We start from the raw sequence: 18497 nt of genomic DNA on the forward strand, positions 1-18497 counted from the left end.
GCTTTCCAGGTCAATGGGTCGGCCGTGATGTGCCAATTGGACATCCCCCACGTTCCCAGACCTGACACCACTCGATTTTTTTTTTTTTTTTGGCCGTTCATCAGGTATATCGTGTATGTACCTCCTGTGCTTGCTTCTCTACCTGAACTTAGACCAAGAATTTACGCCGCCACAGAGCAAGTTACACCCGCAATACCACAGCGTGTTTGTGAAGAAACTGACTTCTGATGGGATGTGTGCAGGATAATCAAAGGAAGCTACATACAACAACTTTAATTTAAGGTAAAAAATCTTCATGTGTTTCCTTAAAACACAGCACAAAACCCAGCTCTATATCTTCTTTCAATAAATTTATATGAATTTTTGTAATTCCAAAGTCGTTTTTGAAACACACTAAACTTTACAGCACGGGAACGGTTTAGAAACTTAGCCGTTTATAGTGTCCCCAGTGCTATATTGCGAAAAGACTTAAAAAACTGTATTTATAAAGAAGAGACATTTAAAAATTGAATAATATATTTTTATCATGTAGCCGTAAAATAATAATTTATCTATGTAAGTTTCGATTGCAAAGAAATAATTTATGACAAAATGATCTAAAGAGGTGACAAGATATGCTCTTTTGTCAACTTTTTATTTTAGTCGTTTTCACTTCTTCTCTTGTCTTGATTGTGTATAGACGGAAATCTTGCGAGTGCTGGCAAATGTAAGCATATTTGTATGTGTTAAGCAAATTATATATATATATATATATATATATATATATATAGAGAGAGAGAGAGAGTTAATCTTATTGTGCACTTTTAATTTGTAAGAGGTGATCCCGATTTCATGTCCGCCTTCCTTGAATTAACCTGCATTCAAGTAATTTACAGTCCAACAATCGCAACGGCCGATGCAGCCAACGGTGCCATTACGTTGCGATATTAAATTATGAAAAATTAGCGGAAGCGAAATACTTGCCCGCTATTAACATATTAATTTTTCTCCACAGCCGCACGAAGTTGCAGAAATACGTAGCTTAAAGATTCTTATTTTCAGTACCATAGCCGACAGCCAGAGCCAGGACTCCGACTACGTGGCAAAGGTTGACGGAGGTAAGAGGAAAAGTACTCTCGCGCGTGTGTGGGCGGCACATGTAATTAATAACTAAACATCTTTTGCTTTAAAGTGAGCTGACTAGCCGAGGAAATTAATATGAAAAGTTTATTACATTGTTCAGCTTATATACTCATGTTTTAAGATCCAGCGAGTCTATCATTCATTAACGTAACAAATAATTTGAGATTAATATTGTTAAAAAGGAGAACTTCAGGAAAGCATTTAATCGTAAATCAAAAGTAAATGAAATAAGACTTCTATTAAGGCCCACCACGTAAGTCGGCAACAATCAAAAAATAATAATAACAATAATAATACACTCCTGGAAATTGAAATAAGAACACCGTGAATTCATTGTCCCAGGAAGGGGAAACTTTATTGACACATTCCTGGGGTCAGATACATCACATGATCACACTGACAGAACCACAGGCACATAGACACAGGCAACAGAGCATGCACAATGTCGGCACTAGTACAGTGTATATCCACCTTTCGCAGCAATGCAGGCTGCTATTCTCCCATGGAGACGATCGTAGAGATGCTGGATGTAGTCCTGTGGAACGGCTTGCCATGCCATTTCCACCTGGCGCCACAGTTGGACCAGCGTTCGTGCTGGACTTGCAGACCGCGTGAGACGACGCTTCATCCAGTCCCAAACATGCTCAACGGGGGACAGATCCGGAGATCTTGCTGGCCAGGGTAGTTGACTTACACCTTCTAGAGCACGTTGGGTGGGACGGGATACATGCGGACGTGCATTGTCCTGTTGGAACAGCAAGTTCCCTTGCCGGTCTAGGAATGGTAGAACGATGGGTTCGATGACGGTTTGGATGTACCGTGCACTATTCAGTGTCCCCTCGACGATCACCAGAGGTGTACGGCCAGTGTAGGAGATCGCTCCCCACACAATGATGCCGGGTGTTGGCCCTGTGTGCCTCGGTCGTATGCAGTCCTGATTGTGGCGCTCACCTGCACGGCGCCAAACACGCATACGACCATCATTGGCACCAAGGCAGAAGCGACTCTCATCGCTGATGACGACACGTCTCCATTCGTCGCTCCATTCACGCCTGTCGCGACACCACTGGAGGCGGGCTGCACGATGTTGGGGCGTGAGCGGAAGACGGCCTAACGGTGTGCGGGACCGTAGCCCAGCTTCATGGAGACGGTTGCGAATGGTCCTCGCCGATACCCCAGGAGCAACAGTGTCCCTAGTTTGCTGGGAAGTGGCGGTGCGGTCCCCTACGGCACTGCGTAGGATCCTACGGTCTTGGCGTGCATCCGTGCGTCGCTGCGGTCCGGTCCCAGGTCGACGGGCACGTGCACCTTCCGCCGACCACTGGCGACAACATCGATGTACTGTGGAGACCTCACGCCCCACGTGTTGAGCAATTCGGCGGTACGTCCACACGGCCTCCCGCATGCCCACTATACGCCCTCGCTCAAAGTCCGGCAATTGTACATACGGTTCACGTCCACGCTGTCGCGGCATGCTACCAGTGTTAAAGACTGCGATGCAGCTCCGTATGCCATGGCAAACTGGCTGACACTGACGGCGGCGGTGCACAAATGCTGCGCAGCTAGCGCCATTCGACGGCCAACACCGCGGTTCCTGGTGTGTCCGCTGTGCCGTGCGTGTGATCATTGTTTGTACAGCCCTCTCGCAGTGTCCGGAGCAAGTGTGGTGGGTCTGACACACCGGTGTCAATGTGTTCTTTTTTCCATTTCGAGGAGTGTATATTAAATTACGACGGCCGACGGACGCGAGACGTTTCTGAAATATTTCCATCCTTGGCTCGAAAGCCAATGATCATGCCAGTTTGGACGCCAGGTAAATCACTTCGTTTCCGCATTACAACGACTGCATTGTTGTTCCGTGTCCTCACCCCCCCCCCCCCTCTCTGACCCTCCCCCGACACGCTCTGTGTACGCTCCACTGTTAGTACTGCGACGTGCCGTCTGTGGGTGTGGGTGGTTATCGCACGTTGACGTCGAAAATAGGTGCTGGTCACATTAATGTGATTGGACCGTGTATTTAAGACTTCAGAATAAAACTGGATGATATTTTCGTATTTCTGTCCTACGTTTCACTGTGTTTCCATTATTTCTTCTCAGTTTCATACATGGCTGCTGTTTTTTTTTTCGGCACATTAGGCCTAGTTATTTGTGCTTTCACTAGAAGCTTTAAAAGACCTCCCAAGTGCAAGAAAAATCTTCTGATCGTTAGTTAGACACGCCTGTGTTCTGTAGCCCTTCCGACACCCTGTTCAGGGATGGTGCCTTCTTTCCTTGATTACACACAACGTCTGGACGAGTCACTGGAGTACTCGTGTTCAGTTTTGTCGGCCTTGCAGTGTGCAGCGGGTTACGTGCCTGCTGGAACAATGGCTGTGCCATGCAGATATTATCTGCCGCTGTACGGCGGATAACAGCGCACGCGGCCAGGCGCTGGGAACCGCCGAAGCGGGACTCCGCGTGAGCTCAACAACCGAGCTGACGGCGCTTCGCGTTCTGCTCGCAGTCCGAAGTTGGCAGGCGCGCAGGCAGTGGGGGGAAAAATAAACAAAAACCTCACATACTTTGCTTAATTTCGTTCCATAATGTCTGACATACTGTGCCACACTTGCGGGTAGCTCGTCAAAACGAACTAAAAATTCCAGGACCAAGTTGACTATGCTTCCAAAGGCACTCATTATCAACTACAGATTTTTGTGTCTGTTGCTGGACTCGTTTCTCCCGGTGTGCTCTACAGTTGTTATGCGGTGGTAGCTTTTGTGGTTGTTTCAAGTGGCTGCCATCATGTCGGGTGGTCCTCATATCTTCCGTCTTTTTCATATCAACGTATTTTTCGAGGGAAAGTCGATCTTCCAGAATGAAATTTTCACTCTGCAGTGGAGTGTGCGCTGATATGAAACTTCCTGGCAGATTAAAACTGTGTGCCAGGTCGAGACTAGAACTCGGGATCTTTGCCTTTCGCGGGGAAAAAAAATCCTCTGAGCACCATGGGACTTAACATCTGCGGTCATCAGTCCCCTAGACTTAGAACTACTCAAACCTTACTAACCTAAGGACATCACACACGTCCATGCCCGATGCAGTATTCGAACCTGCGACCGTAGCAGCAGTGCGGTTCCGGACTGAAGCGCCTAGAACTGTTTTGCTGGCAAGTAGAAGGTCCCGAGTTCGAGTTTCGGTCTGACACAGTTTTAATCTGCCAGGAAGTTTCAAAATCAGGATTGTTCTACTGTATTTTCTAACTTTCACAACAGTTCTCGAATGTTAAAGACTGTTTTCGGATGACTTGCATATTCTCGAATATTGTAGAACACACTCTTGGAAACGAAAGTGTTCCATTGATATGCGCTCTGGCAAAATCGTCTTCATCGACTGGTTATGCAGTGTAGTGAAGAGAGAGAAAAAGCTCATCCAAAAAGTTTGTCTGTTTAAAAACCACGTAAATGAAGAATGGTTGTGTGAGCGAACAGTTTAAGCAACAATGATGCATTTCAAAAAACAAATCAGCGAATAGATAAAGTGATACGACGCGAAGAAGAAAAAAATATGTCTGTTGATGAAATGACGAATGCGTGAACCTTCAGACTTCTAAATTCTCCCATGTTCCTGTGATACGTTCCCAAATAAGGTTCTAAACAATATAATAGAAGCGGAAATGTTGACTGGAAAAGAAAAAGGCAAGTCTGTATTCATACCACGAATTCCACTCATTTCGACTACCTTACCACTCATCTTTTGAAGACTCCATTTTGCGGTCAAATTATCGTATGGCATGTGTATCAGTAAAGCACAAGTGCAAACATTTCAGTGTTGTGGAGTAAATTTTAATCAAATTCCTTTCTTGATCGGACACAATACATACCGTGTTCATATATTGAACAACCACAAAAGTTGGTCGCCTCTGCATTCAAAAGGAGATCACCAAATGTAGTCTATAGCAATATACGTCGATTATGTTAAATGCTGTAGAAATGAGATGATTTCTTGAATATTTCTTTATCAGTTCAGAAAACAAATGGGGGAAAAAAGACCAAGCGAAGTGGGTCGGTTTCATCTAGTAGATAATTAAATTCTAAGGCCTACTGTAAGTTTTAATAGGCGTACTGGTCAAGATATACAGTTTAGTGCGAAAAGTGGAGAATGCTTACGAAAAGTGGAGACTGCTTATTTGTAAAGAGACCGAGCAATTTCATTTTCCAGTATGACACGGAGGCCGAGGCACAAGTTACGAAGACGACGATCTGAAGGTGAGTTTCGCGTCTTGCAGCGTCTTCTTGAGCTCCCCCTTCTCTCACTCCTCCCCCCCTCCCCTCCCCACCGGTGGAGGCAAATACGTAAAAGTTGAAGACGAAAATTTCTCTGCCGAGACACTTCTTGAGAAGAACGTGGCCACCATGCATCCACAAATAATGCCACCGGTTTCTCTTTATTACGGTATCGTAGTCTTGGAAAAGAAAGTAGTGCTTGAAACTGCCTGCCACATTAGGGCCGTGTGCCGCACCGACACTCAAACTCAAGACCTTCACCTTCCGCGGCGGTCAACTGTTCAATCCGCTTGTCCGTCAAAGGCAAAGGACCTGAGTACAAAAGTGTCGGTCTGGCACACGGTTCTAATCTGCCAGAGAGTTACATATCTGCGCACACTCCGCTGCAGAGTGAAAAATCAATTCTGGGAAATGTCGTTTGGCTGGAAAAACACCGTCTCCGCCAGTAGCTAATTTTGGATACGCTGCGGCGTATATAAAAATACGGTGCAGAAAGGAATGTTGACTTGTCAAAGGCCGGAGGAGGTTGTATAAAGATACCCAAACCAAACCGCGCGCCACTGGAAGAGAGGAGGCAGCTGAGGGTGCACCAGCCGGCGTGGTAGTGCAAGAATGCGGTACGCACTGCGTGCAGAAAGCAGAACGTCTCGACGCACCGCTCTGTTGTGTCAACGCCCCAGACCTCCAGCACCGGGTGGGGCGCCAGCTGGACAATACAGCTGATCACTGGAGTTCGTACCGCCTGCCGACTCCAGTGAGAGCAGGGCAGGAGCTGCTTTTGCGCTCCTGTTCCTTACCGCCTTGCTACCTGTAACTGCTTGACAGACGAGTGACTTGTACCAACGGTCCTAAAGTGCGTGTATGCTTAAGTACATGGATCGACTCCGCTAGGTACCATACTTACGGGTCCGTGTAAGGGGGCTATAATAACTTTAATCGTTTTGTCTGTTATAAAATAGCTTTGGCTGTTGCAAGAAGCTAGTACATAACACATAATGTGATCGTGACCCTTATCAAGATTCTGGAAAATACACCGACGGAAAAAAATCGCAACAACTAGAAAAAGTTGCGTGACATAAACGAAAGTTGGTAGGCATGTTTCTACATCTGACAGATGATGTCTGTTCAAATTTCGCCCCAGTCGTGTAAGAGTTTGCTTTAAAAACACGCTGTAACGGTCGTGAGATTGGATACGGCCAGTTGATGTTGGTCAAGAATGCCTTTAAGGCGACAAAGACGCCATTATCAACACTTCAATGAACGAGCTCGTGTAATAGGACTAAGAGCAGATGGAAATTCCTTCTGCGATATTACAGAAAGGCTTGGCAGGAATGTAGGCACTGTACGTGATCGCTGGCAGCAGTGGTCACGGCAATACACGGACGCAAGAAGACCAGATTCCGGAGAGCCACATGGAGGGAAGACCATCGTGTTCGGCGTGAAGGTCTAGCGCACGGCACCGAATCTGCAGCAGCAAATTGAGCAGCAGCTGGCATCACAGCGACTCAAGGAACTGTCACAAATCGGTTAATTCAAGGACAGCTCGGAGCCACACGTCCTGTAGCGTCCATTCCACTGACCGCAAACCACTGCCATTTGAGACTTCAGAGTTGTCAAGCGAGAGCTCACAGGAGTGTTGGGCGGAGCTCTGTTGTGTTTGCTGATGAAAGCTGGATCTACCTCGGTGCGAGTGATGCCCATGTGTTGGTTAGGAGGAGGCCAGCTAAGGTCCTACAACCAACCTGCTGCGTGCATTAGACATACACGTGGAGCTATCGTCTGGAGTGTGATTTCATATGACAGCCGGAGCGCTCTCATGGTTATACCACGCACCCTTACTTCAAATCTATACGTCAATCTCGTGATTCGATCAGTTGTGCTGCCAATTATGAACAGCATTCAAGGGTGTGTTTTCCAATAGGATAACTCTCGACTACATACCGCTATTATAACCCAACATGCTCCACAGGTTGTCGACTGTTAATTTGGTCTGCTCGATCACCAGATTGTCTCCAATCGAGCACATAAGGGACATCACCGGATGAAGACTCCAGTGTCATCTACAAACATCATTAACCGTCTCTGTATTGAGCGACCAAGTGCAATGGGTATGAAACACCATCCCACAAACTAACTTTGGGACCTGCACAACACAGTGCATGCGCAGTTGCCTGACTGCATTCAACAGTCTGGTGGTTACACCAGTTATTAACATAACAGCATTTCACATTTGCAATGGCTTATCTAGCGTGTACTTTAACCTGTGATTTAACCATTTAAATATGTTACCTAGACAAATGTATTCCCGAAATTTCATTACTCAACATTAATTACTTTTAGGTGTTTCGATTTTTTTCTGTCAGTGTATAAAATAACATTTCAGAAATGCTGCATGCTTTGCCTGGAACAAATAGAGGTTCCCACACCCGGTATGCAGAGCCCAATACACCTTGCAGACACAATTGATACATAACATCAGCAATAATCAGCCACACACATACTCAATCCAGGAAATGTAGAGCAAGGTCATCAAAAAATCTCAAAGAAGAGCTACTCTTTTTGCATTCTAGCAAAACAGGCGAGAGGGCATCACAGATATGATAAGTAGTGGGACAACTCCAAAACCACCCCACATTGCATTGCTGACAGATTTATTTAAGATGCGGATCCAAGATGGTGGCGATAGATATGACAACGTCGCAATGACGTCATGGCGGGAAGTTCAAATTTTGGCTGGAAAATAGGTCAATTGGGCTACCTCCACTAACCTTACGTCCTCCTCTCCCCTCCCCTCCCAAAGAAAATGGCGGTAAGTTCAAATTATGGCGGAAAAAAGGTCACTTGGGCTATTTCCACTAACCTAAGTTGTCCGACCGCCACCTCTTCCTAGGAACTGGTGGGTAAGGAACTCAGCCTGTGCTGGGCCGCTGGATAGAAAGCACCCAAGTCTTTATTTTGCAGGCAGTGTTTATTTAAACAATTTGAGGCAGTAGCTCCATCCAATGCATCCACCATGAGGTCCAGAGTCCAACTGACCTAGTACACAGTACTGCCACCAGAGGCCACTGGCATTCCTCTCATGACGTAATCCTTGGTGGCAGTCTCAAGGGAGGGGGGAAATGGTGGGAAGCAATAGGAGCCCTTAATCCAGTCACGTGTTAGACTTCAGCAAGTAGGATGGTACTATTTGATAACGTCATTCGAGGGGATATAGGGTAGGCTCAGAAGGTCTAGGACCTCAGTCTCGCTCAGTCAGCCAGCAGCAGCAGCAGCAGCACGAGAAGAAAACCATGAAGCGTCAACAGCAGTCACAATCTAACACAGCCCTGCAGAACAGGAAGAGACAAAGAAGTAAGTACCCCCTATCACATCTTCGTCTGTGGTTAGCATTATTACGATTATGATTATGATTATTATTATTGATTGTCTTCGCGCCTTGGTCCATATGTAATGATTCCTTGTCTTTGTTCAGCAGTAGCCCTCAAGGGGTCCAAGCCTTCATGGTCGAGTGCCAACATGTCGATCTCTGCTGCATCCAGACATGTAGCAACCTTGGCTGTAATCTTGTCAAGACCTGCACCGATCTCTGGATCTGCGGCAGCGACAACCTCCAGCAGGTCTGAACCTGTAGCGATCACGTGAGATCCTGTAGTGCACATACCACACTTGCTGGAGCAGGACAAGGAGCTGTTGTTGTCTGTCCCACTCATCGATTTGTGTGATGAGGACACACGACCTGCTCCCAACACATCAAATGCTGCTGGTGGTCCTAAATAACACCAAGATGGAGGACAGTACTGGTCAACAACCTATGACCCATCCCAACAGAACATCCCTGTGCTAGTGCAGGCACAGAGTGCAGATGCTGTGGATAAGAAGACATCGAGTGTACACATATTTGCCAGTTCCATATACAGTTTAACTCCCAGTGGAACGAAACGTGTAAATGGAAGCACATCATGTCTGGGGCTTGCACGCGAGAATGGAAACTGCAAATGTATCGAGGGGTTTTAAAGTGCCACTTCCCGACTTCAACCGGGACGAAATATGTCGTGCAGAGCGCTACATCAGTCAGCAGATGACTACAGAGTATTATCCAACTCGTTCTCCCTGAGCCATTGCCTTACTGGTGTGACCCTATCTATTACAACAGTGTATGATGACTGTGCATTATGTGTGAAATCGCGTGAGTAGTGTTTTTATCTATGGCACGTCTCAGCTATGAACTTATACAATCTGGATACTGCACTACGTCTTCACTGGAGAGACTGAACCATTGGTTGCCGAGCATAGACTCTGCATACAGTCTACATCTACATGACTACTCTGCAATTCACATTTAAGTGCTTGGCAGAGGGTCATCGAACCACAATCATACTATCTCTCTACCATTCCACTCCGGAACAGCGCGCGGGAAAAACGAACACCTAAACATTTCTGTCGGAATTTTGATTTCTCTTATTTTATTTTGATGGTCATTCCTACCTATGTAGGTTGGCCTCAACAAAATATTTTCGCATTGGGAAGAGAAAATTGGTGACTGAAATTTCGTAAATAGATTTCGCCGCGACGAAAAACGCCTTTGATTTAATGACTTCCATCCCAACTCGCGTATAATATCTGCCACACTCTCTCCCCTATTACGTGGTAATTCAAAACGAGCTGCCCTTTCTTGCACTCTTTCGATGTCCTCCGTCAATCCCACCTGGTAAGGATCCCACACTGCGCAATAATATTCTAACAAAGGACGAACGAGTGTAGTGTAAGCTGTCTCTTTAGTATACTTATTGCATCTTCTAAGTGTCCTCCCAATGAAACGCAACCTTTGGCTCGCCTTCCCCACAATACTATCTATGTGGTCTTTCCAACTGAAGTTGTTCGTGATTTTAACACCCAGGTACTTAGTTAAATTGACAGCCTTGAGAATTGTACTATTTATCGAGTAGTCGAATTCCAACGGATTTCTTTTGGAACTCATGTGGATCACCTCACACTTTTCGTTATTTAGCGTCACCTGCCACCTGCCACATCATACAGCAATCTTTTCTAAATCGCTTTGTAACTGATGCTGGTCTTCGGATGACCTTACTAGACGGTAAATTACAGCATCATCTGCGAACAACCTAAGAGAACTGCTCAGATTGTCACCCAGGTCATTTATATAGATCAGGAACAGCAGAGGTCCCAGGACGCTTCCCTGGGGAACACCTGGTATCACTTCAGTTTTACTCGATGATTTACCGTCTATTACTACGAACTGCGACCTTCCTGACAGGAAATCACGAATCCAGGGGCACAACTGAGATGATACCCCATGGCCCACAGCTTGATTAGAAGTCGCTTGTGAGGAACGGTGTCAAAAGCTTTCCGGAAATCCAGAAATACGGAATCAACCTGAGATCCCCTGTCGATAGCGGCCGTTACTTCGTGCGAATAAACAGCTAGCTGCGTTGCACAAGAACGATGTCTTCTGAAACGATGCTGATTACGTATCAATAGATCGTTCCCTTCGAGGTGATTCATAATGTTTGAATCCAGTATATGCTCCAAAACCCTACTGCAAACCGACGTCAATGATATAGGTCGGTAGTTAGATGGATTACTCCTACTACCCTTCTTAAACACTGGTGCGACCTGCGCAATTTTCCAATCTGTAGGTACAGATCTATCGGTGAGCGATAGTAGGGAGCTATTGTATCAGCGTAATCTGAAAGGAACCTAATCGGTATACAATCTAGACCTGAAGACTTGCCCGTATCAAGCGATTTGAGTTGCTTCGCAATCCCTAAGGTATCTACTTCTAAGAAACTCATGCTAGCAGCTGTTAGTGTTTCAAATTCTGGAATATTCCATTCGTCTTCCCTGGTGAAGGAATTTCGGAAAACTGCGTTTAATAACTCCGCTTTGGCGGCACAGTCGTCGGTAACAGTACCATCGGCACTGCACAGCGAAGGTATTGACTGCGTCTTGCCGCTTGTGTACTTTACATACGACCAGAATTTCTTCGGATTTTCTACCAAATTTCGAGACAATGTTTCGTTGTGGAAACTATTAAAGGGATCTCGCATTGAAGTCCGTGTCAAATTTCGCGCGTCCGTAAATTTGATGTTGTGAATTTCCTACGTGTGCATAGTGTACATGTTAATGATTTGGAGCAGCACCTTTGTTTGCACCTGAACGCTGAACCTAAAGTGAAACAAGTTAAGCGTGCGCGTGAAGAACCCGAGTACTGTGAGGCATCCTTTGGTTTGAGGGAGATACACACGGAATTTATTGCATGTCAAAAAGCTTTGTTTGGGAAATACTGTTCAGGAGCGAAGAAGAAGATAAAGAATGAGTCTGGTGATTTTTTTGAAATACTACATCCTAAGTATGATATTTAAATAAATAATGTATGTGTATATACATAAATCTCAAACCGTGTTTATGTTTTATTTCATACCTCTCTCATTATAGTCAGTATTACACTTATTAATACCATTATTTTTCGATGTTAAACCTATAACGATGCAGCAGCAGACAAGTACCCCAAACATCGCTTCACCAATTATTGACAAAATGAATGGTCAAGGTGCTCTTCACGGATAAAATATGTATATAGCTGATTTCTCTGTGTAGCCAATACAGCTCAGTCGGTTAAGTGATGGAGCTATAGTGGTTACACATACTATTACCGTCCCTTCAAGTGTATCTTCCTATATATGCAACTACTTGTCAGTACCTGGGGTAGTTAGTATCATGGCAGGGTGCGTGAAACATCCTCATAACAAGGATTTTGTTGTCGGTGACTGGTCCTGTGAAGATGCAAAAGAAGACCTGAAGAAGAAGAAGAAGAACGGATTTCTCCTTCCTGATAATATACAAACAATTATTGTAGGTTCATCCAATTGTGGCAAGACTAATGCCCTCATGACGCTGCTAACACATGTAGATGGAGTCCGATTTAAACATGTTTGTGTATACTCAAAAACACTGTTTCAGCCCAAGTATCAGCTAGTACAGGAGATATTGGGCAGTCTAAATGATGTTACATACACAACATTCAGTGAAAGCGGTGTTATCCCCCCACCTGAAAAAGCAAATCAAAACACTTTCTTTATATTTGACGATGTTGCGGTATAAAACCAAGACCAAATTCGAAAATATTTCTATTTCGGCCCTCATATGGGTGCTGATGTATTTTATCTAAGCCAAACATACTCCAGTATCCCGAAACAGTTGGTTAGGGATAATGCAAATTTCATTATAGCCTTTAAACAAGACAATCTGAATTTAAAACACATTTACCAGGCACATGTGGGAACTGACATGTCGTTCAATGATTTTGTAAAGATATGTTCAGATTTCTGGAATCAATTACAGTTTGGGTTTCTCGATATTGATAAAACAAGAAGACTGAATGATGGTAGGTACAGGCGAAACTTTCAAGAGTTCCTGCATATGTAGCCTCGTATGAGAGGTAATTACATCAGTATACGCTGCACTATAGACATATTCGCGCGTGTCTAGCTCTCAATCCGAGAGAATGAGTGTACATAGAGAGAACATTCCCCTGTACATGGATGCGAAAATTCAGGCTATTGTGAATAAAATCGGAAGTATGTGCAGGGAACTAGAGACGTGTTACCAGACTTTTCTGAGAATGATCAATGCGTTAAATGAGTTAGTTAATGAAGTCGGTAATAAAGTAACCGACGTAACTGAAAATGTCGAGGCTATTGAGGGGAAAATAGATGTAGTTCCTTGTTATTTAGAAGGGGGAGCAGGCACATAGTAAGTGGAAGAAGAAGAAGAGCGGATATACAAAGCCTCACGCTGCAGAGGCGTCTGATTAATATACACCGAGATGTCAACGAAGCAGAAGTGATTCAAGCGCGGAAAGCGGTTCGAGAGAAACTACGGTTGCTAAGTTTGGGATATATGGAAGGAAAGCAAACACTAAGAAAGACCTTTAAGCCGCTTACTGAATCTCTCCGACAGGTCTCAGCAAAAACAAAAACACACGATAACGATGGTGTTGCCATCGACGAATTCATTATCCGTCGCGTCCCTGGTCAGATAGATACAACATTCGGCGGTAGCAGAGGAAGACCGTAAATGTTAGGCACGCATCCTATAAATGTAACTGATGACGCAATACAGATTGGTGATAGGCGGTTTGAGAGAACACCTGGCTTAATGAATCTTATTTTCCTAAGACCTACCGCCGGCCGCTGTGGCCGAGCGGTTCTAGGCGCTTCAGTCTGGAACCGCGGGACCGCTACGGTCTCAGGTTCGAATCCTGCCTCGGGCATGGATGTGTCTGATGCCCTTAGGTTATTTAGGTTTAAGTAGTTCTAAGTTCTAGGGGACTATTGACATCAGATGTTAAATCCCATATTGTGCTCAGAGCCATTTCCTAAGACCTACCAAAAAACTCATAAATTATTCGGTTAATGATAGGAAAATGTACAGTGAAATACTGCATTTAACTGATGTGCGTAAGATCGGAAGAAGCCTGAGCAACAAGAAATATAAAACCAATACATGACGGCGAAAAAAACAACAACAATAAGAGCGGCAGCAGCAGCAGCAGCAGCGGTGATGGTACTGACATTGAGCATAAAGCAGTAAACAATCTAATCCCGCAGTACATACAGGGTGTTACAAAGAGGTACGGCCAAACTTTCAGGAAACATTCCTCACACACAAATAAAGAAAAAATGTTGTGTGGACATGTGTCCGGAAACGGTTAATTTCCATGTTAGAGCTCATTTTAGTTTCATCAGTATGTACTGTACTTCCTCTATTCTGATGATCAAATTGTAAATTTTCACAATCAGCATGTGTGGGCTGACGAGAATCCGCACCAAATTCTGCAATCACTTCATCAACACAGATTTTCTGTGAACGTTTGGGCAGGCATTGTTGGCGATGTCTTGATTGGGCGCCATGTTCTTCCACCTACGCTCATTGGAGCACGTTATCATGATTTCATACGGGATACTCTACCTGTGCTGCTAGAACATGTGCCTTTACAAGTACGGCACAACATGTGGTTCATGCACGATGGAGCTCCCGCACACTTCAGTCGAAGTGTTCGTACGCTTCTCAACAACAGATTCGGTGACCGATGGATTGGTAGAGGCAGACCAAGTCCATGGCCTCCACGTTCTCCTGACCTCAACCATCTTGACTTTCATTTATGGGGGCATTTGAAAGCTCTTGTCTACGCACCCGCGGTACCAAATGTAGAGACTCTTCGTGCTCGTATTGTGGACGGCTGTGATACAATACGCCAGCATATCAGGGATTCCATGCGACGGAGGGTGGATGCATGTATCCTCGCTAACGGAGAACATTTTGAACATTTCCTGTAACAAAGTGTTTGAAGTCACGCTGGTACGTTGTGTTGCTGTGTCTTTCCATTCCATGATTAATGTGATTTCAAGAGAAGTAATAAAATGAGCTCTAACATGGAAAGTAAGCGTTTCCGGACACATGTCCACATAACATATTTTCTTTCTTTGTGTGTGAGGAATGTTTCCTGAAAGTTTGGCTGTACCTTTTTCGAACACCCTTTATGTGTTATGATGGCCCCAACTAGCTAATAGATCGACTACGGCTACTCATGGCATCAGGTGCTGCAGGTAATACAACTCATTCGAACGAGGCTGTTTCAATAATCTCTGAGATTAGAGAGAAAGGTATCATTGAATAAGCGTGGAGACGGTAGTTCGAGAACTGCAGAAATCTGCACACAAAACATACCCTCGTAGGTATGTTATGATTAAATGTTTGGATGACTTATGGCAAGCTGATCTTGTAGATGGAATTTTCACATGAGAATAATGGATTCAAATACACTCCTGGAAATTGAAATAAGAACACCGTGAATTCATTGTCCCAGGAAGGGTAAACTTTATTGACCCATTCCTGGGTTCAGATACATCACGTGATCACACTGACAGAACCACAGGTACATAGACACAGGCAACAGAGCGTGCGCAATGTCGGCACTAGTACAGTGTATATCCACCTTTCGCAGCAATGCAGCCTGCTATTCTCCCATGGAGACGATCGTAGAGATGCTGGATGTAGTCCTGTGGAACGGCTTGCCATGCCATTTCCACCTGGCGCCTCAGTTGGACCAGCGTTCGTGCTGGACGTGCAGACCGCGTGAGACGACGCTTCATCCAGTCCCAAACATGCTCAATGGGGGACAGATCCGGAGATCTTGCTGGCCAGGGTAGTTGACTTACACCTTCTAGAGCACGTTGGGTGGCACGGGATACATGCAGACGTGCATTGTCCTGTTGGAACAGCAAGTTCCCTTGCCGGTCTAGGAATGGTAGAACGATGGGTTCGATGACGGTTTGGATGTACCGTGCACTATTCAGTGTCCCCTCGACGATCACCAGATGTGTACGGCCAGTGTAGGAGATCGCTCCCCACACCATGATGCCGGGTGTTGGCCCTGTGTGCCTCGGTCGTATGCAGTCCTGATTGTGGCGCTCACCTGCACGGCGCCAAACACGCATACGACCATCATTGGCACCAAGGCAGAAGCGACTCTCATCGCTGAAGACGACACGTCTCCATTCGTCCCTCCATTCACGCCTGTCGCGACACCACTGGAGGCGGGCTGCACGATGTTGGGGCGTGAGCGGAAGACGGCCTAACGGTGTGCGGGACCGTAGCCCAGCTTTATGGAGACGGTTGCGAATGGTCCTCGCCGATACCCCAGGAGCAACAGTGTCCCTAATTTGCTGGGAAGTGGCGGTGCGGTCCCCTACGGCACTGCGTAGGATCCTACGGTCTTGGCGTGCATCCGTGCGTCGCTGCGGTCCGGTCCCAGGTCGACGGGCACGTGCACCTTCCGCCGACCACTGGCGACAACATCGATGTACTGTGGAGACCTCACGCCCCACGTGTTGAGCAATTCGGCGGTACGTCCACCCGGCCTCCCGCATGCCCACTATACGCCCTCGCTCAAAGTCCGTCAACTGCACATACCGTTCACGTCCACGCTGTCGCGGCATGCTACCAGTGTTAAAGACTGCGATGGAGCTCCGTATGCCACGGCAAACTGGCTGACACTGACGGCGGCGGTGCACAAATGCTGCGCAGCTAGCGCCATTCGACGGCCAACACCGCGGTTCCTGGTGTGTCCGCTGTGCCGTGCGTGTGATCATTGCTTGTACAGCCCTCTCGCAGTGTCCGGAGCAAGTATGGTGGGTCTGACACACCGGTGTCAATGTGTTCTTTTCTCCATTTCCAGGAATGTACATTTTAATGGTTACTGGTACATACTCCAAATTTGCCTGGGCATTACCTGTCAAAACAAAAACGGGTAGAAATGTCGCGGATGTGTTTGAGTGTTTGCTACAGACAGGGACGAATCGACGCCCAGACAAACTCTAAACCGATTACGGTAGAGAGTTTTACAATAGGTATTTCAAGACCGCGATGCAGCGGTACAGAATATATCACTTCTCTACATTCACTCACCTGAAAGCAAGCATGGTGGAGCGCCTGAACAGAACAATAAAAGGTCGAACGTGGATACGTTTTAACCTTCGTGGCACATACAAGTAGACAGATATCCTCCTAGAAATAATTGCTCAGTATCGTCGAACTAAACATAGCGCAATAAAAATGAGACCTCTAGTACCTTCCGCCGCGGAAGTCGAACACGCGCCAGAACAAATGGACGTGGTCAGCCCATAGAGCGCTCCGCCTCCGCGGCGGCTATTCCGCGCAGCGAGGGCGCCACCGCTAAGCCACATGCAGACAGCGGCCAATAGCCGCTCCCTTCGGTTTCGTATATAGGGACCCGCTCTGCCCTACTCCAGATTCATCAGTGTTCTCTGAGCCGTGTCAGCGTGTTTTCAGTGTCGTTATCGGCGAGTGTGAACGGCTCCGTGTTTTTTGTGTATCTGTGACCACTATTTTTTGCCCGTCACTATGTTCATTCTGCTTCTCCATTCTGTTATTGTCAACACTATGACTGAAGAGCGGCGTAGCATGCCGCTGACAGCCTACCTGATTGTTTAGGTATTAAAATAACAATAAAGGGAAAAAACCTAGTCCAGCCAGTCTGGTACTCGCTCTGGATTTGGTTTCTATCTCGGCGGTACTGCGTTCTGGTCGTTGCTCGTTGTTGACCTTTGCCTGGCTCTGGTTCAGAGTGGATTTGTGTTCGGTGTTGTGGTTTCCACAAGCCTCCTTTGTTTATCTGTTCCTTGTTGTGTCGGTGATAGTCGGTCGTGGTCGGTTGTTGTCAGTTGTCGTTGGTCTGTCGTCCGACTCCTCCTGTGTTTACCGGTGGTGCGTGCTCCACCGCCAGCGGCTTCCTTGCCTGGCGGCTCCGATCCGCTGCCCAAGGCGTTTCCGCTGTTGGTTGTGGTTACTACAAGACCAATCGACTCATGGAAACGGTGTACTATCACATTACAATGCTGGACCCACGCAGACAGAAATTTAATGTAGGTCATTTGGTGTGTATCTCAAAACACAAGCCAGCATTGTAGAAATCATACCTACCGAACTGGTCAAAAGAGATATGTACAGTTTCTAAGGTGCAAAGAACGAATCCTAGAACTTATATATTGAAGGAAAGTAAAGCCGCAGAAATCGCAGGCTCCTTCTACACCGAGGAGTTAGAGGAAAGCTCAGAAGCGGATGTGTTTCTCGTGGAGAGAGTCATAAGACGCCCGGGAAATAAAGCACTAGTCAAATGGCTTGGTTTTCCTGGAGCACAAAACAGTTAGATTGATACTAACGATTTGCTATATAAAGGGAGCGCACAGTCCACAACCACCGCAGCTAGGAGACGCATTAGAGGAGGTGGTGGTATTCCAGACAAACTGCCAGTGGAATTACACATTCCGGGGTATAACTTCTGTGGACTTGGCGAACAAAGCCACAGAAACGCTTGGCACAAGGTGATAAGCGGGTTAATCAGCTCGACGAAGCGTTTATGGAACATGACGTTGCATACGCTGCAAATAAAGATCTCTCAAGTGTTCACATTGCTGATACGATTTTAGCTGATAAGGCTAAGGCGATACGGAGAAGATATTGGTATAGGTAAACGCATCGCAGCATTTGCAGTTGATAAAACCATATGAG

Source organism: Schistocerca gregaria, chromosome 3 (assembly GCF_023897955.1).
Source record: "Schistocerca gregaria isolate iqSchGreg1 chromosome 3, iqSchGreg1.2, whole genome shotgun sequence".
Taxonomy (NCBI): Eukaryota; Metazoa; Arthropoda; class Insecta; order Orthoptera; family Acrididae; genus Schistocerca; species Schistocerca gregaria.